Below are 27,267 nucleotides of genomic sequence, written 5' to 3'. Positions count from 1 at the left end.
ATATCCCTTGCCTGATGGGGCATGAGATTGTGAGATTATGGAAGGTAGTTGTGGTGTGCAGCAGGGGGCCAGATGGGGTGGCATTCAAAGAATTAGAGATACAAATATATGGGAGGTTGCGGTAGAACACTTCAGGCAGAAGTCCCTGCATGTTTTGGTCTGACTCGATGGATTTATGAGTATAGCATGCATGTGGTGGCCTCAATGAGTGTAGGATGCAGGGTGGTGGGGCGTGGTAGTGATGTGGAGTGACGATTGGAAACTGCCAGGTTATTTGGTGGTACTAGTGGATCATTTTCGGGGGATTTTAAAGTGTGACCCTTTGCTGGGGCTGTTAAAGTGCAACCAATCTAAGCCCTCTCGTCCAAAGATGTTTTTTGGTAGCGGGGCTCAGGGTAAATGAGCCTCCCAGGCTACCTCCTGAATCGATGGGCTCTGACTCTATTGTCCAGTTCTGCGACGTAGAATATTTTACACATAGAATCTACGTGTAACTTTGATCGTGTAGAGTTGAAGAATGTTTTTTGTTGCTTTAAGAGAGCTCCAAATTTAAAGAGTGTCTCTTATTTTAAAGCGAGGATTGGCAGCATGTCTGGGAAATGGTGATTTTGAGCAAGGGTGGAGCGGTTACTGAGTTGTTATTTTTTTAACGGGTTGCATATTGAGTTGCCACTTTGCCATGCCCGAACAGTCCTCATTGCGAGACCTGGAGTGTTGGGTTATTGCATGTACATTTCTGCCTTTATATCTTTTACAAAGTTTTCATCACCCAAAACATTTCTGCCTGTAGGTTTCCTCTTGCTCCCCTCCTGTGCCTCCGATCCGCTGTGCCCCCTTCACCTCTTGATGTTGTTAGTAACCTTTGTGCCTATATTGAATAGATGAGTTGGTCAATGTTAAAGGACAACGCCCAAGAGTGCACATGTCAATTTGTACACAGCGTGTATGCTCGCCCAGTTGTTCTTCCAGCTGCTGCTCGTCACTTTGGAGTATGAAAAAACTATAAGGCTTTGCAGCGGAATGCCATTGAAATGAGCAGAGGCTGGCGCTGTGTTTGCAAAAGGGCAGATTAGAGTGGACGTGGACGTGCTAATCAATGGTCCCTTGGAGGGGGCGCTCCATGACTTTGTGGCTCTCCTAATCCATTTACGTCTCTGCGGGAGGTGACAGATCCCCGAATTCTTGACTTTGTGTTGTTCTGCCCTGCCATTTGTTTGTTTTTCCAGGGAAGGAGAGCACTGGCAGTTTGGGGACGATGGTGGACCCCACTGGTTTACACTCAGCCCACCCTTGCATTGACTTATAGCTTTAGAAATGCACCACTGAATGTTTCAGGTGGCTGCAGGGGTTTTTGAGGTGCTCTTGTTTTCTGTTGTTGGGGAGAGCAGTTGGAGATTAGCGAGTACTGTTTTTTCGTTGACCAGGTTTTATGTAAGCCATTTACTGTGTCTTGCATGAACCCAGCTACCGAGATGCCCTCAAGCAGAATGTTTGTCTATGTGACAATGGCTGTAAAATAGCACATATTCGGCCAATATACCAAATTAGCATTTCTTAATGGGACGGGCTCATCGGCCATTTAAACGTACGATAAAGTGTGTATTTATTGTACAAACCCAATGTTTGCAATCTACGTTTTCGAGATGCTCTGTGTTTAGGTTGTATACGTGTGGGGTTACCTGAATTTGTGCTAGAATATTTTGTCTAATGGCGCTGTGCATTCTGCTTCTAGATTCTTACAATGCTCACACATTACGGGACATAGGCTCAGGAAAATACATTTATTTGCACTGGATCACAAGGCAAAGTGTAGAGGTCCCACTATTCAACTGCCAAGAATGTAATCACTAGGCGCCATATGCTCGGCTAGGCGCTAGACTGTGTTTTTGTCACTCATGAAAAGTTCTGGAGAACACAGTTCTCACTGATGGGAAGTGTTGCTCACATGCTATCTCGATGCTTCCCATGATGGTGAAAAGGTGCTCATTGTGTTCTTGACTCGCTCCACAGAATCTGTTGTGTGCACCTCATGGAAAAGAAGGTTGGGTTGAAGGCATCCACAGCCAGCTGTTAGGACTGATTTTCTATACTGTGGCCTGTTGACTGATGTATAGAAGGCCAACCTATATTGTGACAGGAACAACTCTGGGAAGCTGTAGCCAAACCAGTTTAGGTAGCAGTGACAGGCGGTCTAGGCTAAGTTCTTCAGAGGGGGTGAGCTTGTAAAGGGTCCACAATGAGGTCACACAATGGGAATCACAGAATTCATTTAGACAGGATGTAAAACATACAGTTATTTATTTAAGGCCAAAACACGCTATAGAAAAATTACTACCAGCAGGTAGACTTATCACACAACACTGTCAAACTGAATACATATATGCATTCACTATGTTATAGGGCATAATACACATCATAAACTCCTGCAAAGGAAAGGTTAGAATGGTATTATGCACAAAAAGGTCCACAGAGATGATCCCAAACTAAAATTATCCAGCCCTAAGTTGTCTGGGGCCTTTTGCCTCTTAGTTCACGTTCCAGTTCTACAGAAGTTAGGATGCAGGACAAAATGCAGGTTACTGGTGTCCAGTGAAGAGTTCTTAGGGTTAGGGTTCAAGTTAGACTAATGCCCAAAAATTAACCCTAATAGTCAGATGTCTTGCGCAAGCAAGCAATGGCAATGTCAATATTGTTATAAATAAGCTTTATTAAAAATCCATTTACTTATAATGGGAGTGTAAGGGTAGGTTAGAAACTCTGTAACTTACTCCGATTCTTTCCCAGAATCGTCAGAACAAAGGAAGATGGTCCTAAGTTGCTTTTCCAACTGTTAGTCGAGTCCTTGATTCCCAGGAAGTGCAGGCTCAAGCTGATCTCTTGTTGTCGTCTTTTACTGTTGCAGGACTCTCGCTCGACAAATGCAGAAAAACTTGATGTAGCAGCGATCTCAGGACTGGACTCGGGTTAGATAAGCAATTTTCGGATGGTGGTCACCACGCACAGCGACACAAAAGTACTCAGCAGCCACAGGTGGACTTTCCCTCCTATCTCTGGTCCCCTTGATGCTAGGATGCCGAAATCTTGCAGGAGGTAGTCTCGTAGGGCCAGCTGAGGATCCTCAAGATTCAGGCCGAAACTCAGTCTGGTGACGCCAGCAGTATGGTAGCCCAAAAACAAAGATGGTCAATCACAGGACTGTTCCAGGGCACTTTCAAAGGCTGCCTTTGTCAGGGCACCTAGCAGACATTGGGAATTCGATGGTCCCTCCACTCCAGGGGGTCATAGCTCCTTCACAGGACTACTAAAGATCATGAGCAAGACAAGGCTCCTCTAGGACAGCCGCATCAGTTGGTTGCCAGGCCTCCTTCAGTCAGGTCTCAGGTTTATTTGCACGACTCACAGCTCGACAGGATAATTTGCTCCTTCAGGTTTCTCCATGATCTCTGAAGAATGGGTGCAGGGTCCTCTTCTGATCTTTAAATCCAGGTAAGATCTGCTGCCCTCACTAGCCAATAGCGGGACAAGCCCACACACACACCCTGGCAGTGGTCTAATCAAAACCCCTGGTGGGAACATTCATGCATACTACTCAGACACACCAAAACCAGTTTGTGGATTGGGGTCAGACAGACCCAACCCACATCCTGCCAGCAAACACCTTGCCAAAGCTTCTGCTTTCCTGGGCACTGGAAGTCCTTATAAGGATTTTCCTTGCTTCTTAGGCCAGGAAAAAGGCTAAAGAACAAGATGGCAAACGGACAGGTATAAAATCTCGTGGCACGGCCATGTTTGACCAGTAGCCACAGTTGGTAGCGCAGTAAACGCAATAAGGCTAAAATCCGCTGAGTGTTAGTCTAGGGCAAAAAGAATTTACCCCATTGTACTGCAATGTAAGCTGCAATGTACAATGATCAAATGTTACGACAAGCGATATAAAAGAAACCAAAAGTAGTAACATAGTAACACGACTAAGGGAAACAAGGTTTCCCAGTACGGAAAGCCTGACGGACATATCAGTTTCCCCATAACATATGAGCAAAGGCCAGTGTAGTGAAGCTTAAGGCTTCACTGCGCTGCAAAAAGTACAGGTAAGGTTCAAAAATAAAAACGGTTTGGGGGTTCCATAAATATGGAAGAAAAGGTGCACTAAAGAGAAATCTTTCCTAATACCAGCAGTGGTCGATGCATGCTCATATGCTGAGGTAATCCTGACAGGTAAAGGGGCACAAGACGAAAGACCATCCAGAGGCCAACCATGGGTGACAAGGGTGGGCTGTGGGTCACTGCAAGTAAGTGCTGCTTCTGTTCCGCATCAGTTGACCAACAGGGTATGAACTCTTCTTCACTGCCCTCTCCCAGTTGTCAGTGTCGGGGGCATGAGGAGCAGCCCCCTTGGGTCCCACCAGGTGCCCAGTGCACCCCTTCCTCCCACCAGCTGGTGCCCTATTATCCACCCCCTAGCACCAAAAGCAAGCTGCCTCCGCCTCTGCTGATTGGCCATTTCATGTTCGCAGACACATGCCAGGTCCACACATTTTAATGAGGAGCAGCCAAACATGCTAGTTTGAAAGACCAACATTCTCATTGGTCTGGACACCTGCAAAAATGTCTAACCAGCGACCATTCTGGACCATATCTTTTTGTCTGGGCCTCATTTGCAACAAAATATTTGAAATGAGGTACAATGTAGCCCTCTCTATGCTCCACCTTGATGCACACCCACTCCAACTAGGATGAGGGGGGCCCCCAGAGTGGTGATCCTGACTGCAAACATAGAAAAAGTGTGCAATTTGTTTTTTTTTTATGGGGCACATTACTCAATCCTATGTTCCCTAATCAAACCCAAAGACTGTGTCCATGGGGCTAGTGGTGAAGAATGCTAAAATCGTATCAACCTGTTTTTATATTTATTTTTGGTTTTATTGTTTAAAGCGCAGACTTAGCCAGAGAGCAGAAGAGCACTGCATAGAGTGTTTGTATCCAGCATTTGGACTGGCATCTTTTAACATTATTGCAGTACTGTGAGTTGAGGTATATGCATAAGTATGTTAAAGAAAAAAAGAAAGAAAGACATTGGCCCTCATTACAACACCGGCGCTAAACCATGACGCTATTAGCACCATGGTTGGTGCCGGTGTTGTAACGGATCCGCCATGGTTCAATGGGGAATCACCACCCCATTCCAAGGTTGGTGGGGCGGTAATTCCCCATTGAACCATGGCCTTTCCCCATTCCCATTTTCACCCCATAGGGCTCTATGGGAATGGGGAAGGCGCTAAGTACGGTACCGCAAATTGCAGTACCGTACTTAGCACCAAGGTCCCTTTGCGGGTCCCTACTTTAACAGCTGGTGTAGAGCTGCAGTTAAGGTTGGATCCCGCAAAGGGATCTCGTAGTAAGGCGCTAAGTGTTTAACGGCGCCGCAGCCTTTTACGGCGCCGTTAAACACTTAGCGCCAGGGTCGTAATGAGGCCCATTGGCATTTTATGAAGTTAAGGACCTTGAGAATAAAGCATTTGAAGTGCTTGAATCCTACAGCACCAACTAAACTAATTACTTAAACTGAAAAAAATGCAAAAAGGAAATAAGAACTCAATATGTATTTCTAATTGTGGTGTTGCAGGTAAACAAATGCCTGCAAGTGAACTTGGTCAATGGGATCAACACCAACCAACCCACATTCATGATGAACATAGACTCCTTGCTACACAAAGCTCTCTCAGAAGACCTGCATAAGCATCCTACCAACATAAATTACCACCAAGTTTACTGACACTACACCCAATACTTTTATCACAAACAAGCTCCCACTGAAAAATTCCCATAAACTCACTTCCATCCCTAAATCACAAGGCAACTTTGTTTCCACCAACAATCCTACAACCCACATTCGGACAAATGATACAAATGATACACCCACCATTACCACATTTAAAACAATCAAAACACACATGCCAACAGGACACCTATTTTTGGTAGCTAGGCTGTAGCTAGGGGCAAAATGCACTCTTGTGGCAATATTGTAATGTCTCATAGCTCCAAGAATAACTTATGCCAAGGTACTTTTGCCCCCATAGTGAAAATCAAAAGCTGGAACCCATGTATCTATGCACAGTAAGTGAACATATATCTTAAAGTGAAATATACAAATGTAGTTCAATTGACATTCCCCTTAGAAGAAAGTGCACAAGACAAAATAGCATTGGACTTTACAAAAAAGTAATGAACACCAGAAAAATAACCTGACAGAGGAAATGCTCCAAATAAATATGCTGGCAAAGTATAAAAGGTACTCACCTTTTAAACCCAGCAATCTGTCATGAAACATTCCCTAGAAAACAAATGCTTGTTGTCTTGTGGGTAAGCATCTGCACTGGAAATATGACAACCTTAGAAAAATCCTTGTAGCAAAATACTTGAGCAAGCTTGCCAACCCCAAAGAATCCAAGGGGTTGCGTCCACCCTGTAAAAAAAGTTACGCTGTCCACCCACATGTGTCCTTTACATGTGCTCTGAAAAACAGCCACAATCGGAGGCAAATAAGTGCACCAGTGTCCAGGATTGCAAACCCTCTTGCCACATCATGAGCAAATACTCATGCCTTACTTGTCCTCTCATCATTTCCCCTCCTCGCCCCCATGTACCACAGTGTCACTGAAATATATAGATCCTTAAAGAACTATGTTAGGCAAAAAGTATACAATTGTGGCATTATTCCCGCATCTTGACTGGGAGACTACAAATACCAGAATGCAATTTTGCAAAAGGCAAAAATAAATGCCTCTGACTGCAATACTTTCAAGCACTGACCGTAGAATAGTCTGAAAAAAAAAAGATTGCTGATACATTGCATTTTCTTACTGTACTGTATGAGATATTGAAAAATAAATAAACATACGGCATCCAGGACTGTGGACTGTCTCCCAACCATGCAGTAACTGTCACTGACTCTGTTTATCTTCAAACTAAGGAAGGGGCCGGCCCCCTGTTGTAATACATCTCACAACCCCAACTAACCACACTTAAGCGGCACAGAAAGGGTAAAACAATTTTTTTAAAATGACCTGCTGCAAGAATAACATATACTAAGGTACCTTTGCCCCCATAGCGTAAATCAAAAGCTGGCACCCATGAATTTATGCTCAGTAAGTGAACATATATCTTAAAGTGAAATATACAAATATAGCTCAATTCACCTTCTCCTTAGTAGAAAGTGCGCAAGACAAAATAGCATTGGACTTTAAAAAAAGTAATGAATACCAGACAAATAACCTGAGAGAAGGAATGTTCCATTAAATATGCTGGCAAAGTATAAAAGGTGAAAGACAAGGGTGTGATGGAGTCCACAACTGAAACAGTCAATAGGATTACAGAAAGCTCAAAGTATTTGATCATTAAATAGTTTAGAATTAAATAGGGCAGCAGGATAAGGTCCCCTGACCATACTGGACCTCCGAAAAACAATGATGAGAATAAACCTGTTGTTTCCAAGAGGTACCCCCTGGTGCATTCCAGTGGGAGTACTCCCAGAACAATTCAAAAGTTAAATAACAGAACAATTCAAAAGTTAAATAACACCAACTAGATCTACAAACTATTTATAATTCCAAAACAATATTTTTGCTCAATTTCAGAGAAGAAAATTAAATTGAATACAACAAAAGCTATTTTAAAAAAGCAGAACCTACCCGGTTCATATGTTAAGTGTTGCAATAAAGGTGAAAATAACCCATTTTACAGAATATCTTTCTCTTAGATTTCAGTGTGCATGCATATATGAAAAAAGACCCTCAGGTTAATTGCAGTGAATCACTTTTTAATGACAAACATCTAAAGAAACAATTGGTTTTCTTAAAACACCAAGCTGTTAAACCAGAAGTGTTCAATCTGAATGCTGTTATGTGTTGACACTTCTTGTTTGCCGATATGTTTCATATCCAATGTCCGTTTTCAAGGCTGTTTTACTGCTTTTCTTAATTCATAGAACCTAAAAGGAATGATAACCTTTTGTTAATACCTGAAACCTCATAAACAATAATTTCCAACTAATGACACAAAGGGCCTCATTACAACCCTGGCGTTAAGGGGTTAACGGCGCCGTAAAAGGCTGCGGCGCCGTTAAACCCTTAACGCCGGATTCACACTTTAACACCTGCTTTTTGCAGGTGTTAAAGTCCAACCCGCTAAGGGACCTTGGTGCTAATTACGGCACCGTAATTTACGGTGCCGTAATTAGCGCCTTCCCCATTCCCATTGAGCCCTATGGGCCAAAAATGGGAATGGGGAAGGGGCCATGGTGAATGGGGATTTACCGCCCCGCCAACCTTGGAATGGGGCGGTAAATCCGCCATCCACCATGGCGGAATCCGGCATGGACCATGGTGCTAAAAGCACCATGGTCCAACGCCAGGGTTGTAATGAGGCCCAAAGGGCTCATTACGAGGTGGGTACGTGCACCGGTAAGGAGACCAGTGCCGGTAAACCCTTACCGCCCTATTCCGAGGTCCCTTAGCGGGTCCCGTTATGGGCCCCTATGGGGGCTCGAATGGGAATGGGGAATGGTACTCGGAATGGGGACTTACCGGGTCCTCCAAGGTTGGAATGACCTGGTAAATCCCTATTTCGAGAACCCGGACCAGGAATGCGGTAAGGGTTTAGCCATGGTGCTAATAGCATCTTGGCTACCTCCTACCTCGTAATGAGGCCCAAAGTCATCACAAGCACTAACCTCTCAGATGGTACTCCCATCATGCGGGTAACGACTTGAAGCAAAAGTGAAAAAAGACCAATACATCTCTGGGAAACGTTGTGTAAGCCTTAGCACATTAACTACAAACCGTAAGGATGCACTCACCCGCCTATGTAACCTGTCATATTGCACAGATGCAGATTCGATACTTCTTTCACACCCTCTATGATTCTGCAAAAAAACGTATGCAGGTCAGTCAGCTTCCCCTCACCAAATTCTTACAGTTAGGGTTCCCCATGTAACAATACTCACTGAAATTTCCACAAAGGATCAAATGGATCACGGGGTAACAAACAGGAGAAACTGGTTAGTGGGGCCCCAACAAAAGTTATTGGGGCAACATGTCAAGTAGTGCAATATGGAAAGTGGACATGGAAAAGACCGTGGCTACTGGCCCTGACCGAAGGCTCGTATCCATAAGTTGATCCTCTCAGCAGTATGATCTAAACTGCTACCGCGTGATTCCGCATACATAATAGCTGCAGCAGTGTTTGCTGATATTTCCGAGGTCCTTTGATGGTTGCCAGAGCCTCTGGAGGTAAAATGCTAAGTGGCCTGATGGTGCTTGAGGAACCCAAAATGGCGGACACAACAGTGCGGCTGGAGAACTGATGGGGCGTGACACCCGGGACCTACTGAGGAAACCGCAACCAGCATCGGACCCCAGACCAGCAGTGCACCTGTGGCAGGACCAGAGTGCATATTGATGTGCTCCCCACCCAGCATCTGGGACAACGGGGGGCATCTGGACTCCAACCAAGTGACCTAAAGTGGGATGCAGCACTGTAGTGGGGAGAGAGAACTGGTGGAGACGGGCTTCAGCACCTGCCGGGGAGCCGGGTGAAGAGTTGCGCTCTGGCGCACGTTGTACCAGCACCCTCACTCCTGATTGCATGGCGCGCCATAAGGGAAATGCAATTCTATCACATGTAGGTAAGGGGAGTTAGAAGCCGACCTCCGGGTCCTGTGAATCACTACAGCAGCACCCGTAATTCCTGGAAGGCTCCCGTTGATGCACTCCTCTGGGTATTTCTCTTTGGATTTGGAGGCAGCTGCTGGACTGTGGCAAGGGGACCCTCCCCACACAGACTGGGGACAGGACCCTCGTTTTGTTAACATATTGAGCGGAAAAACCACAAAGAAGGACTGACTTAAAGGCACAGTGTGTGACAAGCTGAACAACTTGGTAGGGTTTAGCAAATCCAACTAAGAAAAACAGTGCAAGAAGGTGCTCAACTGCAGGCAGATCACTCCTGCTGAGATGGTTGAAAGGCTGCAGATCAGAAGTTCACCAGTCCGGGCTGAGCCTCGGGAACTGCTCAACATAGGAATATTACTCTAGTGTAGTAACACCGGGCCTAGGAGAACTACACTTGACATACAGTAAGAGGGGAGACACCTGTCAGGGCAAAGTAGTCTTCAAAGATTATGCTGGTGTCTACAGCTATCTTTCAACTGTGCTAATTAAGAGTAAATCAACACTTAGGGACTTTTCTGTGGCAAGCAGCATGCTCCCAAAATGTGGTAGCTAGCTCAGGCGTGGTCAGAGGGAGCAGCACAACACTGCTGTGCCTCGCACAGGTAGACTATGGCCTGAACAGGTCTGCTGTTGGACTGACACGCAGTGCCCCTGCTTCGTCACCCACACAGGGCTCCTTCTGATACTGGGACTCTCCTGAACAGGGAACTTTGTGGTGCCTCCTCCCTGTACTGTGCTGGGTTTACACAATGCTGCTGGCCTCATGCCTTTTTTTCTTTCTTGCTTCTGCTACCCGGTTGGGGGCAGCGACATTTGCTTGCAGTGAACTCCACTAACTGATATATCTGGTTCAAGACTACCGGAGGCAGGTGTTTTGGGCTGCAATCTTTCTCCTCTGCCTGCTGACTGACAACACGCTACACATAGTATAGGATATATCCCAGCACTTTTTAGTATGCCAGCCACCAAATCCACAGGCGGCAACAAAGGCACAACGCTGGACTCTTTTGAAGCCAAAGGGAGACACAGAGATTCAGCCCCAATGAAGGAAACAGAACAGACGGACGAGACACTGGCGACGAGAATGAGATCCTTGCTGCAATTGTGTCGTCAATGACCCATTTGGAGGGTAAGATTCTGCTCGCTGCAGAAAAGACCACCAACAGGAGCCAATCCAGGGCCCATAATCGCCAGGGTCCTACATTTCAGAGACAGAGAGGTGATTCTGCTATTCCCCAGGGAGGGAGGCATTATACAATGGGGCAACTCAATGGTTGCAATTTACCCGGACAACACACCGCAGGTCCAGAGGAAAAGAAACATGTTTGTCTCTACATAGGAGAGGCTCCATATGAACGGTGTTAAGTAGATGCTGGTCTACCCCACCAAGCTGAAGGTGCTATACAAAGGGCAGGTGTTCTTCTTTCAAACTCCAGAGGCTGCTAATTTATGGATGTATCACAATGGCGTGACTGATAAGGCCCCAGAAGATGGCTTTGGACAGACAAAGGAAGAGTCCCTTAACTACTTGCAATGGTACGTGCAGTTTCCTATACAACATAATTGGTACTTGCAACATCGCTGCTGCTTGGGGAGGAGCTTTGTAGTGGGAGCATAGTGCTGCTGCCCAGGGCACGGAACTTCTATCAGCCCTGGAGCATTAGAAGTGGTTGGTGCTGGGTTTTTGCTGGCACCTTCCACCCGATTCTCAAACTGCAAAGTTTTGTCTGGTGGAGATGAGTGTGCCCGAACAGCTTGATGCCGTTGGGCGTTGTTTCCGCCCCATTAGGGGTGCTTAATTATAGTTTCAGTGTATTTGGTTGTTGTTTACTGGTGTGAACATTGGCAGGAAGGTGGTGGGAGGTTGGGTGGGAGGTTGCTGATGGTGGAGTACTAGATCTAGGGCCTGTACACATGTCTTTGGGGCCTGGGAGCGGGAGGTTGAATGCTTTGGGGGAGGGAGGCACAGGGCTGTTGACATTGGTTATAATGTACTATCTAGATTGCTTTGATTAGGATATTGACCTGGAAAATCAGAGGGATGGACCCTTATATGTGCAGGAATTGGGTGTGTTCATACTTGTGCAGTAAAAAGATATTGATTTCTTTAATGCAAGAAACACACTTACTCCCTGCTGAACAAGAAAAGCTTGTTGTCAGATTGGGGGGGCGGATATGGATCCACATACTCGAAGTTTGTTAGGGGGGTTATGGTGTGGAAAGATGCTGCAGTTCCCTTTCAGCTCCTGGATGTAAAGGCGGATAAAGCGATCAGATACGTGACTGCGCATGGATATGTGGCCCATCAGGAGGTATGCATAGTGGACTCCTATTGCTCCAATCATGTGTTACCTGCCTTCCTTTGCCCTTTGGTCAGAAAACTGGCCCACAAGAGGGATGCCTTGTTCCTTTGGGGTGGGGATTTCAGCTGTGTTAGGGACCCTGCCAGGGATAGATCAGAGTACAGGTAATTGCAGGCCTCAGAGGCTCTAAACGCTGCATTGACTTATTTATCGCTGGTAGACATTTGGAGGGAACAGAATGCAAATAGGAGGGCATATTCTTATTACTCTGCCCCACATAGACTTTATATCACAGAATTGAATATCTGTTTGTGGGGACTGAACACTTGGCTGACTTCTCAGGAGCAGAATATATGGGGCAAACTATCTCAAACCACTCTACCCCAATGGTACGTTGGGATTTTCGCTGATCCAGACTGCCGGTCCCAACATGGCACATGTCGATGGAGCTACTGCGCGATGACGCCTCTAGAGGCCAATTAGAAGATTTTCTCATTGCCTTCCTAACGACCAATGTGGGCAGTGTAGATAGTTGGGGAACAATATGAGAGGCTCTGAAGGTGGTAACTAGGGGATAGGTAATTGCCAAAACTGGGGTGATTAGGTAAAAACACTGCAGGAAGACTTGGTAGCCTTGAGAGACTGAATACAAATTAGAGAATCCAAAGGTTTCAAAAACCCCTACACTGAATTGGAGCTTCACCTACTGTGTACCCAATGTGTAGAAGCATGGAAGAGGCTCCACAACTTTGATTACAGAGTTCACATGGCACACATGCATGACGAGGTGGACAAATCTGGGAGGCTGCTGGCGTGGCTGTGCCAGGCGGAACAACCCCCGCAAGCAATCACACTAATATATGACAAATGCAGAGGCCCTTGGCAGTCTCAAGCGGAGATAAATGACATCTTTAGTGCATCCTACAGTGATTTGCATAGGCATGAGAAGTTAGTTGACTGTGAAGAGCTACACTTGGCGTTTTCCCAAAATTTGGTTACCTCGATTGATCGATACGCAGGCCACTACGCTAGAACTGCCACTAACAGAAGCGGAACAGGGTGGGGTGATTGCGTCCCTGTCTACTAGTAAGGCACCAGGGAGTGATGGACTTCCCTCAGAGTTCTACAAAGCATTTGGTCCACCTCTCTCCCATGTCTTACTAAATGTATACGAAGAAGCATATGAGCAGGGCCTGCTTCGGCACAGTATGCAGGAAACAATAGTCCCTGTACTAAAACCTGGGAAAACGGTAGACCTGTGTGAATTCTATGTTAAATCAGGATTTCAAAATATTAACTTTATTGCTAGCCGGCAGACTCCAGAAAGTAATTGGTGCCCTAATTCATGAGGACAAGACAGGGGTTGTTCATGAACAGAGCACCTCTTTGCATCCCTGCCGCCTGAAAAACACAATACACCAGAATAATTCTCGGGACGGGCCGTATGTAGTGGTCTCCTTGGAAGCAATTAAACATTTTTATTCTGTTTATTGGGAATTGATGTATGCTGTGTTGAAGTGTTTTGGTATTGATGAAGGCTTTATTAGATGGGTTGAGTGACTATACAGACAACCAGTGGCCAGGGTAAGGACGGGGAGACAGGTGTCGGAGTCATGGGAAATACAGCAAGGAACCCGGCTGGGATGTCCGCTGCCATCCATGACTTATATTCTGCCATTGGCGCTGCTGGTAGGAATCCTGCACCAAAAATACTCGGCAGCTGGGGTAGTGGTAGGGGGGGGTCTAGTTTTATTTCCCTTTATGCAGAAGACATCTTGCTGTATTTGTGCGAACCGGAACCCAAACTGCCCATCATCCTATAGGTTCTGGATGATTTTGCTAAACTGTCTGGGATTTCTTTTAGCAGCAGAAATTGTGCCTCTTTTCCCTAGCGAGAATGCGACGGTATGATACACGTGAACTGCCAGACCTGGGGCTGCAGTTGGAGGTCTATACGTTTAAATACCTGAGAGTACATGTAGTGCATACACCAGAGGAAATGCATGCTAGAAATATGGTTAATGTGTTGGACAGGGTGAGGTGGTGCTGTTGTCTCTTATGGGCTGGACAACACTGGCACATATATTACCTGGCTTACTTTACTCCTTTGTAAATGTGCACCATTATACTGCTGCCGGTTTTCTTCTTCACTATATTGATAATATAATCAGTGGATTCCTTTGGGACCAGTGGAGACAGAAAATCGCTTTGAACATCCTGGCCCTCATTACGACCCTGGCGTAAACCATGGCGCCCCTTTCCGCCTGAGTACGAGTTCCCTTAGCGCCATGGTGATTTTAACGCCTGCTTTTAGCAGGCGTTAAAATCCATGGCGCTAAGGGACCTTGTTGTTAATTACGCCACCGTAATTTACGGTGGCGTAATTAACGCCTTCCCCACTCCCATTATACCCTATGGGGCAGAAATGGGAATGGGGAAGGGTAAATGGGGATTGGGGACTTACCGCCCCGCCAAGGTCGGAATGGGGCGGTAAGTCCGCCAACCACCATGGCGGAGTTGGCAGCTTAGCGCCATGGACCATGGTGCAAATAGCACCATGGATCTCCGCCAAGGTCGTAATGAGGGCCCCTGTGTTTTGCTTATAATGACGGGGGGTTGCAACTTCCACGACTGGAGCTTTATTACTTTGCAGCGCAGCTTTGATATGTGGCAGGCTGCCTATCAGGTGATCCTACTCTGGAATCAAAGCTGCTACAGGATATACCGCCACCCACTGGTGCTGAAGGAAGCACTGTGGGTTGCAGAATGCTGTGTAGGTCAAATGTCTATGTTGGTTAAGCTTGGGCAAGAGGTATGGAAAAGAGTGGTGAAGGTACTGAAATTATGTAGCCCATACTTACTGGACGTTCCTGTGATGATGGATGCATGTTCGGAGCTTGGCGAGCTTTTCGGTGGCCAGGTGATGGGATGAATTAGGGCTCACCGCATGTGGGGACATGTACATGGACAGTGTTTCCAGAGATCTCAATGAGTTGATGCAGACTGAGGTCTCCCCAAGGGCCAGTTCTTATGATACATGAAGCTTGTGACAGCGTCAAAAAGGAAATTGACAACCTGGCAGTGAGAACTGGAACCCACAGCGCTACTTACATTGCTGTATGAGTTGGAAGATGGCTGGCATCCAGTATCTCATGTATATGGGTGTTTTGCTGAGTGCGTACAGTGTGCGGAATATGCGATTGAAACCATTGTGGGAGGCAGATTTGGGGCAGGAGTTAAGTGACATTCAATGGGTTGCTGCATTGAAGGTTTCACGTAATGCTAGGTTCCGCCTCGTACAACTTAATGTACTTCCTAGAACGTACATGGCACTGAGTCGAGTGGCCATATTTGACCCTGCTATGCCACCTATCTGCCTATGGTGTGGTATGGATGGCGCAGACATCATTGATATGTTTTGGAGCTGTACACAGGCAAATGCTTTATGGCACCAGATAAATATGTAGTGTGTTCATGCAGGGGTCACAAGCTACTGCTTGCATATGGCAGAATGTTTCTTGTCTTACCCAGACTGGAAAAAGCACAGGCATTCGATTACATTTAACATTTGGCATGTGTTTTCGCTAGACGATGTAAAGCAATGGCCTGGAATCAACAGAGAGGGCCACAATATTCTCTATGGTACAAAGACTTTGCAGTATGGAGTGTGGCGGATACAACTGCCTGGTGTAGGGCTCTTAGAGTTTGTGCTTGGGAGCCCACAGAGAATGTGGAGTCGTGGAATGTACTTCTCCTGGTGATGTTCCACCCGTCAGATGACAAACTCCCATGATCACCTGATGCGGCCACTAGGTTTAGGCACACTACTGGCACAAACTGTCCCCCACCTGACCACTGAATGAAAGAAATCCAAGATAACATCTTTTTCGCTTTAGGTTGGTTTTTTGGTTCATTGTTGTAATTTGTTTTTGCAATTTGGTATGCAGTTAATAGTGTTTCTGTATTGTTGACCTTGTGAACTATGCATTGAGGTTGCATATACCAACAAACAGATCTCAAAATAAAAATAGTGGCCATGTTATTCTGAGTGGGACCAAAAGAAACATATTGGGGGAGCATGTACAGTGAACAGGGCCGAAGGTAGGGTAGTGTTTTAAAATATACAGTGGGCACGACCGAAGGCCGTGCTCACTTGTCAGGGCTGAAGTACCTGGCTAGCATGCCCGAAAGACATGTATAGTCTGTGGCCACCTAGTGGGTCCAAAAGAGACAAATTGGAGAAACATGTAAAGTAGACATGGCCGAAGGCCATAGCTAGTGGCCCGGTAGAGTTTTAGAATATACAGTGTGTACTGCCAAAGGCCGTGCTCACAGGCCATGGCCAATGGCTGTGACCACCTAGTGAGTCCAAAATAAACATATTGGGGGAAGATGTAAAGTGGACATGGACAAAGGCTGTGACCCATAAAAAAACAATGGTATAACAAAACCCTTCAAATTCACTGGAACAACCTCAGGTGCAGTTAAATTGCACAGATTTAAAGCAACAAAACACTTGAAATTCAGCAAATTTGGGTAGTCATGAACAACTTAACTCTGTGTGTTCCCGATGAAAATCTCATGACGACTTACATATTGTAATAGAAGGGATTCACAATGACATACAAAATGGAAATATGGGTGGCATAGCTTTATGGGGGACATCAACGGGAGCTTGCTGAGTTAAGCTTGTCATGACTTCCCACATCCACAGAATTTTAAGGGATTTGTTGCATTCAATATGTGAAACATAACTGCACCTTATCTTAGGTTTTTGCAATGAATACATATATTCAATGAAAAAACTTTTGTTAATTATCAGTTAAGGTAAAAACTTATCGCACATTGGGGAACTCATGACTGGCTAAAGTCACTGCATTCCCATTGTTCTCCCCTAGCTACACTATAATTATATATCCCCATAATGCCATTTTCTATGGCATTGTGAATCCCTTCTTACCTAATAAATATGTCCTCTCGGGATTTGCAATGGTAACGTGCTCAGTTAAGCCGGTCCTGAGTTGAGTTCCCTAATGTATTGAATTTCAGGGGTTATGTTGCAATACGTTTTTAATTTAACTGATCATTAACTAAAGTATTTTCATTGAATTCAAACGGTTTTCTTTTTCCATAGATTTCTTTTTCACCTCTGGCCTTGGCCAGTGACCACGAGCTTTGATTGTGCCCACTGTATATTTTAGAACACTACCAGACTACTACCCATGGCCTTTAGCCATTGCCAGTGGGCACACCCTTTGTCCGTGCCCACAGTCCATTTTCAAACACTACCAGACCAATAGCCATGGGCGCGGCCTGTTGACGGGCCCAGTGTATTTTTTAAATCACTACCTGGTTACTAGCCAAGGCCTTCGGCCATGCCTACTGTCCATTTTAGTGGTGAACAAGTGGGGTCTGACCTTTCCATACAAGTTTACTGACACACTTCTGATTTTAGTGCGATTACATAAACTGACGAGAAGGCTCTCATCAAATTAGCCTCCAGAACCAACAAATGTTGAACCCTAAAATAGCTCTGACTATTCAAAATCATTACACATGGCTAGCCCAATCGGAGTGAAAAACAACAAGGAGAACAACAACTCTGATAAGCTAATATTTTGCTGAGTAGCCATAATTTAATCAGAAACGTTTTTACTTTTTGCAAAACAAATAAAATGCATACTTTCAAATTCATACAATCATAAATAAAGCAGAAAAACTGGCAAAAAGAGCGCCCAAAACACAAATATGGATGGTACTTGTGAACAGAATTTTCTACAAATATGCAATAACAACAGATGCAAAGCAATAATGTTGTTCTGTGAACATGTTCAGCGAAAGAAACATCGTTTTGCCTATATCATGTAGCGTTTGTGAAAGAAATGAATTCACCAACCACAGGACTCCAAACCTGCTGTCATCAGGTTTGAAAGTTTTTTGCATTCCTATCGCCTGTAAGATTACTTTCCTGTAGCTCTAAACCATTTCAAAAATAATTGTGTTTTGGTTAGATAGGAGACCAATCTATGGTTGCTGTGGATGTGCAGAGACCAATCCAAGGTCCACTCTCCATTTGAGAACACTACCAGACCACTAGCCATGGCCTTCAGTGATGGCCAGCGGGCAAGGTGTTCTGCCTTGCCCACTATATATTCTTCAGAATACTCACCATGTGGCTGTGCCTACTGTATATTTTAAAACACAAACAGACCACTAGCCATGTCCATCGAAGACTATGGCCAGTGGTGCCAAAAAATATGCAGTGGGCATGAAAATAAACTATGGTATTACAAAACCACTGAGCACGTTCCGGTTGCAAATCCCAAGAGCACATATATATTTTAAGAGTAGGAATGTACAATGCCATAAAAAATGGCATTTTGGAGAACATGGTATTATGGGAGAGATCAATGGGAACATGCTGAGTAAAGCCGGTTATGAGTTTCCAAATGCGCTGAATTTCAAGGGTTTTGTTGCATTCCCTTTACTCACCTTTACTGCACTTCAACTAAAGTTTTGTAACCTGAATGTATATAGCAGGCCATGTCATCGCAAATTGGACTTTAGACAAATTGAAATAAGAGAGACATAGAATTAAAATTATAGATCAATCCACAATATGAAAGACTCATTTTTTTAATAAAAGTGTCAGGGGACCGACATTTATATATTGCGCTTTTAATTGATTTGGGGGAAGTTGCTGTAGAAAAAGTTGAAACCTGGAACTTTCCAGACATTAATGCTAATTAGTCTCATTCAAAGCAAAGTCTGGCATTAAACATGCCTATACAGTTTATGGCGTTGTGTGTAAGAGCAGTAAATGGTAGGCTCCAATCTGATAGACCTGCTGTCCCTGCATTTAGGAGAGGCATGTCACATTTGGACTATACCTAACTTAATTTATTATATTGGCATCTAGTTGATGAGTCGAAAGTTATGGAAAGAGTGGAAACTGATCATGACCCTGTTCATTTAAATCTCAATTTAATAGATGATGATAGAACACCGATTTCTCTGAATCAAAACTCATGTCACAATGATAATAGAAAAATTATGAAGTGGCATACATTGGATTTTGAAATAACCTTGCCAAAAATGTATCTGGGAGTTTTAACAGAGTTTGAGAATTTCTTTTTATATTTTAACTGAAAAGATACATTTTGAATGGTTTTATTCAGATTTATGTAGTCAAATTGTCCCATACCTGAATCACACAAACCCCGGAAATAATAAAAAATACAGATGTCATCCACCCAGGCACAGTACATGGTATGCCAAAGAATGAGGGAGGTAAAATCACACCTATGTTTAGAGCTAGGAGAAGATAGAGGTCAACATCTGGATAATATTCAATTTCTCCATGGTAGATATAATTGTCTCATAACACATGGTATGATGGTACAATATGAAGTCAATAAAACAATTTTGGAAATTGGTTAAACAGTTTGGTTCTGACTGTGAATGCCAACAAGAAACAAAGTTGATATCGGCTAATGAATGGCGAGAGTATTTTAGCAAGTTATCAATGGATGAACAAACTCCGAGTACTAATCTGTTTTTCAATCATACAATGGCAGTTCATACAATGGAGATCCAGATATAACTTTTTTTGTAAAGGTGACGTATGCTATAGTTACCAAAACAATTGAGGAAGTCCTCCAGAGTTCAGATGATCCCTGGGGATTTATATTGAAATGAACTGAAAATATGAAATCCTTTTTTAACAATATCATTTCATATTCAAAATAAAAATTACATTGTACATTCATTTTGTGAATTAGCCAAAATTGTTCAAGAAAGGTGATCAATCCCAACCAGGAAATTATCACCCAATTTCAGTGATTGATTCTGGGACTAAAATGTATGAAAATGTTTTATTAAGTAGGCTTAAAGAGTGGGCAAATAATCAAAACAAAAGTTCAGAGTTCCAGGGAAGATTTAGAAAATCTAGGGGGACTACATACAGTAGTGATATAAAGCACTGATCAGATGTTTCCAATGCGCTATTGTAGAGTGATCAGCTGTTTTTGTGATTTATTACTGCTTGAAAAACCACTAGAAATAGTCTTCTTTTATATCCAAATGGTCATACAAATATCAGTAAGTGTGAATCTCCTTATTTTTCCACTGTTCACTCCATTGAGGAGTACAACAAATGAGAATGAGAATATAGATCATTGAATATGCAATGTAATATTTATTGAGGTGTACAACAAAATATCAAATATGCGATGATGACAGAATTTTTCTTTCTAAGGATCAACTATAAATTCAAACAAAATGAAAACAGATATCTTTGAAAACATATGTAAATATTCTTGAAACAAACCTTATAACAAGATCTTTATAAATATAATTTGATGCAAGCATGCCAATATCGTGGCATTGAAAAGTATAATTAAAAAAATAAATTATAATTTGAAAACAGTTAATTTGCATGGTCATTAAATAGTGGTAACATTTAGCGCTTTGATAGTCACACTTATTGACATTTTTAGGATTATTGAACAGGGATTTGTATTAAGTGCGATCATTTTTTAATCGGTTTGTGTTAAAAACAAACATTTTATATTATTTTTGTTGATTTTAAAGAGGCATTTGAATCAGTGGATAAATACAAATGGCGTAGAGTGGTGGAAGATTCTGGGATGCCCAAAACATTATTATATACCACACATAACCTGTATCATGGAACCAAGACCAGAGTGAAGTGCAGTCTGACAGGTGTGCACACTCAGTATTCTGATTTAAATATTGAGGTGCTACAAGGTTTTGTCCTATATCCGTTTTTATTTTCCATGTATGTTAATGAAGTAGTGATACAGATACAGAGTATTGATTGTGATGCCCCTATGATAGGAGCAAAAGAAAGTTGGTATTCTGCGTTATGCAAATGATGATGCTTTTCTGTCTAAAACACTGACTGGCACTATTAAACAAATTCCATTTCTGGAGAAGGGTTGTACGGATTTTACCCTGCATTTAAATAACTCCAAAACAGTGTACATGGTATGACCAAAGAGTTAGGAAACTAAATGTCAATTTCGTTTCACATCAAGAAAATATTTGTGTAGTTGATACTTTGGGCTATTTGGGAGTCCGATTGCTTCTGATGGGTCTTGGGTGCAGCAGTTAAATAAAAGTGGGTGAATTATGAAACAAAGGAGAGGAGCATGTCTTTGACTCATACAAATCCAGTCCACTTTGGAATTATGTGAGGCCACTGCATACTCTGCTGCCTCTTATATGGCAGAACTCTGCAGAAAAGCTTCTTTAACTGACCTGGAAGTTGCAGAGCAACACTAAATGAAGAACTGTTAGTACCACCTTGCATTGCTCCCATAAATAACTGTTTTTTATTGACGTTGGTAGTCTACCAAATAGCTACAAAATTTCTATTTAATTGATTTTAGTTTGGTTTTGTCTGAACATTTTGGGCGAGCTTTTAATGCATGCAGATATTTTATGGGCAATTGCAAATGTTCTAAGTGGAATTAATTGGAAATGTTAAAGTCCATTAAAACCATTTTGACTGATCTTGTAGATGCACACCTCTGGAGTGAATCTCGTATTTTTACAAGAAAAGTAAAAGACAATGTAAGAGATGTTTTTAATTATAGAGCTTGGGTACACTTTCGAGATATCAGACACATACAAACTATCTAAAAGTGAAATAAGTAATAAGTTATGAACCATATTTAAAACCAATTGACAGAATTGCAAATACAAAGTTTTGCTTTTATATTTTCCATATTCTGCTTTCACTGTCAAATGGTCAACAACTGGAAACTGTCCTTCTTGTAAAAATGGTTCGGTAACTGTTGCACATCTTTTATTTTGTTGACCTCTGTACTTTGCCCATAGATATAGATGTATTTTTTTAAACTGTAGAGCAGAGTTAACAGAACTCCTGACTGAAAAGATATTGGGTTAGTGTTTGGGCAATCTGAAAACGTTTTTTAGATCTACCAAATGCACAGGATTCTTAACTATGTACTATTATAGTAAATATAGTACTGAGTGATTGGTGTTGATGGATTTTGCATGTATATTATCTAATGTGGTGCCTTCCCGGAATGTATTCAATAATATAGTGGGCCGTATTTTTAGATATGGATTGTACTGCTTGTAAATTAATTCTATCAACTTATATGTGATTGCTCTATTTTTCTATAAGGCTGTTTTTATAATTTTATGTAATATAATGTTATGTAATGTCTAGCCCCCTTTCCCATAGGTATGGTCTTAAAGTGTATTAGGCTGAACGCCCTCAGGGGACCGAAGTCCAGGTATGGGAAATTCGTCAGAGGAGTTTAGAATGCGTGTGCGTATTTTAGCCAATCAAAGGTAGGTAGGGGTGGCTAAGTACCTGCTAGCCACCCATATCGAGCTGGCATGTGGATGGGTGCTGAGTGGTAGCCTGGAGATTATGCAAGAGTGAGAGAATCATTATGTGTTCAGCTAGAAAGAATTTCAGCATTGGGGACAGCTGCATTCTTATGGTAGAGGTGTCATTCAATGTGTCTCAGAGTAGTGTATCATAGCAGATGCGTGGGGGGTAGCCGTGCCTTAAGCTATGTTCCATAGGCATGGAGTGTGGTACGTACCGTGTGTCCTGGCTGGTTTCTTAGTTACATAGATGCAGCTGAATTTAGAAGGGGTGAATTCAAAGCACTTCTAAATTCTACACATTGGTTACATTGAACATATGGCTGAAAACCTGTGTGGCTTTTTAAGTTGCATAAAGAGAACTGAATACATAGATTGTAGTGATGTTTTAATGAATTGATACACTTGTTTGAAGTTGTAACAGATTTGTAGCTTCTAATGTATTAATGTACTTTTCAGCACCTTAAGTTGTTTTTAATGTTGACAAATGAACGCATACAAAAGCAATTTGAGTATATTTTTCACTTCATTGCCACCACATTTAAAAGGATTTTGCCTGTGTTTAAAATCATACCTGTTTTCCTCTAAGCTCGCTGGGGGGAACTGGAACTTTGTATTGCATTTGTGTGTATTCCTGAGAATTGTGTGTGTTACTTCCATCTCCTTACATTGCATAGGCGGGGAGTGAATTGTCAAAGAAAAAGTGATCACATTATCTTTTGCTGAAATCATATCAAGTTTATTTCTGTACTGCCTTTTATTAATCTTTGCATCTCCTTGAAACCATAAAGCATTGTCTGATAACGTATTCCCCTGTTCCTAGTCATAAGTCACCAGAACTGTGCTATTGTAGGATTACCTTTTGGTGATTACTGCTCATATTCACAAGTGTGATATCAATTATTAATTTATTATAAGTGTGATATATATATATATATATATATATATATTGTTTAATTCTCAAATAAACCTTTTAAATTTGCAAAACAAACTTACTTCTTGGTTCAGTGGGGTCAGGGGGATTCTAAGAGAGGGGTGTTATATAAGGGTTGTCATCCAGAGTACACGAACTGGACATAAAAATATATAAATAAGGGCTTCCCTTGAGCAATCCCAGACAAGGCACTGACTTAGTGGAACTGCTTGATTGGAGTCTTTAACAAAGTGGGGGCTCGTAGCTGGGGATGCTGGATTAGATCTACCATTTGTGCAGCTTGAATACAGTGTGCTAACTGACGGGATACATACAACCGGTCGGATCACCACGCTGTGGTACGCTGTAAAGCACTCCTCAAAGGAACGCTCTGAGGAAACGGTCTGTTTTGCAAAATAAAATACAAACTTCTGTAAGTCAGGAAGGAAATCAAGTTCCAGAATGACGACCTTGGTAGATATCAAAATAGCCAGAGAACACGTCTTACATAAGCTATTTGTGAGAGGTGAGTGGGCTCATCAGGACCAGGTGGTCTGGTTGCAGGCAGTCGCACCCCATATCACTGAAACAGGGTCAGATAATTGGAGAGATCAGGGTCCCTTACATGCGGCCCTGAGTGAACTATATATGGCCCCTAAGGCCAAGGATGAGCACAACAAGATTGCCAGGGTAGCAGCATATTTATATTTACATATGGGAGCCATACAGGAAAAATGTGCTGAAGGCCAAGATCTGGCAAATAGGCAACTGATGGCATTAGAGAAGGCCCAATCTGACCTGGTCTCTTCTGAGCAGAGGCTGCAGAGGAGCCAGGAGTCAGAAAATAATAGTAGGCAGTATATTATTAAAATAAAGGAGGAAATGGATATCCTGCAACAGGAAAAGTTTGACCAGGATAACAGATGTCTGGCCTTGCAGAAGGAGTACCAAGAAGGTTTGGACGCCCTACTGCAGAGCCAGAAAAAGCTGGAGCAACAAATGCACTTCAATAGGGCATGCGCAGAGCAGGTAGTCACCCTGCAAAGCCACCTAGATAGGGAGAAAGAGGAAAGCAATACATTGATTTTGAAAGACCTGGATACCCAGGCAGAGTTTGATCAAGAACGCCAGAAAGCTGGTGCCTTTCGAAGGCAGAGGGATGACCTGGCGGCACAGATGCAGGCTCTTAGTCAGGAAAGGGACACCTTAGGCCAGGAAGTCTGGCAATTAAAAGAAAAAATTGAAGGAAATCACCTGGCCCTCCAGGGGCTGGGTGACCTCCAAAAAGACCATCGGAACTTGTTAGATCACACCAGGAGGGTGGAAGATGCTCTGGCAAGAAATGAGCAGGCCAGTAGGGATGGAACTCAGGAGGTAACCCTCCTGCAGCAAAGATTGGCCCAGTACTCCAGGACCAACCAGGAAGCACAGAGAGAGAATGAGGCTCTCTGTCAGCACAATGATAGGCTCCAGCAACAGGTAGCCATGCAGGAGAGACTGATAGAGTCTAGTAAGGCCTTAACTGAGGAACTGAAAGCGCAGGCTCTTGCATTGCAACAGGGAGCAGGGGCTGATAGAGATGAAGTTCGCTGGGAAAGGGAAACACCTGAGCATAACCTCAGGAGCCCTAGTACCAGAGGCCTTCATCTCTCCCAGTCCTTGGACTCTGCCATCCCCATGTCCCCTGGCGCACATGAGCACAGGGCCACAGGGAGGGCAGATTACTATCCGGCCAAAAGTATGGGGCTCATAGGCCAGTACCTCCCAGGAATGGATGGGCGGGCATCCGGGTATGGGCACCTAAGCACAGTGCAATTTAGTGGGGAACCCCAGGAGAGTAGGCCCACTAAGGGCATCCTGAAAACCTCCGCCCAGTTAGGTCAGTGGGGGGGGTACCCATCAAATCCTGGCAGCAAGGATGGATCTGAAGACTACCCTAGCGGCCCAGGACACAGGAGACCAGGTCCCCACATTCTGCCAGCCATTCCCAAGCTCGCAGAATACGGGAAAACCTGGAAGATCAGGCGGGCACCTCTGGGAGCAGTGCCTCTCAGTCAGAGGATGAGTGGACCAGGGTTACCCAAACCAAAAAGGCCAATAAGGCAAAAAGGGCCTTGCTTAAGGACCCCTTAAAGCATATCAAGGCAATTAGGAGTGTCATCACCCCTTATCACAAGAACTCCAAGTATTCTGTTTGGGAACACTTGGAGCTCTTTGAGCAAATGATGGAGACTTTCCATTTGAAGGACAGCAGTAGCTGCATCCAGTACGTCAAATGGACATTCTCCCCAAAATACTCCAGTTTCTTTGCGTGGCTGGAGGACCAAAATCATTCAAGATGGTCCACCTATAGGGCGGCCATCTTGAAACATTTTTCTGTTCACCGGAATCCTCAAGAGGCTCACAAGGCAGCCTACAATTTGCAATGTGGGGAAGATTAGGCCCACAAGAATTCGTGCAAGAATTGAAGCGTGCCTTTGCGCAGACCACCAGAAGGGTGCGCACGGACAGCAGGGAATTCATCAACACATTTTTCCATGCTCTCGCCAAATACATAATGACCCAGCTCGTGAGAGATTTTCATGAGAAAAGATCTTTAGACTGGCTCATTGAGCAAGCCACCCGCATCTATGAGGTGCAGAATCCGGTGGAAAATAAGAATCAGCCCAAAAAACCCAAAACCAACAACACCCCTGCTGCTGCCAAGGTGGCAGAGGTAAAGGTTGCCCCCGTTTTAGATTTGGAGATGGGGGGCCTAAAGACCTGCCTGCACCGAACAATTCACAGCCCAGAAGGCCCTCGGGCCAGTCACAGACAGGGAGTCAAGGAGGTAGTCCCACGAATGGGGTCCTTCGCTCCCCTGACTATGTAAGTCCTCGCTACAAGGGAAACAGACCAATCCTGGGTTATGTGTGGACTCCTCCAGCCCAAGGGGGGGATCCAGCCAAGCACCTGCCCAGGGAACTTCCCTCATAACTTCCCACAGGAGGGAAGAAATTCCCCAAACACTGGGCAGAACTTTTTTCCCAGGTATCTACCCAATTTCCAACCCCAAAACCATCCATCCTTCTTTCCCCAATTCCCTGAGCCCAGACAACCTAATCCGGGAGAGGGGAGGCCAAGGGTGGAGGGGTACCCAAACCTTCTCAACCCGGGGCACTACCAGAGAAGGGATAGCTACCCTTCCCGGGATCAGCCCAGGGGAGGAAGCAGAACCCCGTATAAGCCTGCGCGGGTTTCCCAACTTGAGCGCCAGGTCCAAAATATGACCCGGATCTGGGTCACATACTGAGGGCTCAACAGAACCCTCAGATGAGCATGCCACCACAGAATGCCCCAAACTCTGGGCCTGGTGCTCCAGAAAAATTACGGGAGCAGCACCCCGATAACCCACCGGTTCCCAGGGAGGAGGCACAAGGGGAAGGGGGGTGTAAAGCCTTGGAGGAAGCTACCTTCCCAACTTGTAAACAGCCCCTGGAAAACCAGGAACCGGAAACAAAATATCCTACCCCTGGAAGTCTCCCGCCCAAGGAGCAGAGAGGAGGTAGGAGAAACAAAGTACCCAAACAGACCCATTTTGTGGAGGAGGTAGAGGTCTTCCAATTTTAGGGAGAGGGATCCTCAGAGGATCCTGGGAAAAGGATCTTCTCCTTCAGAGATGGGGGAACTCCTCCCAAGGAAAAATGGGTCCCAAGGGATTCCAACCCAGACTGGGTAGATGTGGGGATTGAGCTGTCGCCGCCCATCATTCTATCCCAGAACCAACAATACCAAAAACCCCTGGTTCAAACCCATCCTGATGACTGCCTCCAAAAAGGGGGGTGCAGCCCAGAACCGGAACCAGGGGAACCCAAAACCATTTCAAGTTGCCAATTCTTTTTTTGCAGATTCCCATGACTCTCCACAGAATTCTGCCCAAGTCGCTTCTCTAGCA

This window comes from Ambystoma mexicanum, chromosome 5q (genome assembly GCF_040938575.1).
Source record: "Ambystoma mexicanum isolate Mex_15411 chromosome 5q, UKY_AmexF1_1, whole genome shotgun sequence".
Lineage (NCBI taxonomy): Eukaryota > Metazoa > Chordata > Amphibia > Caudata > Ambystomatidae > Ambystoma > Ambystoma mexicanum.
Note: the sequence above shows the minus strand (reverse complement) of the source record.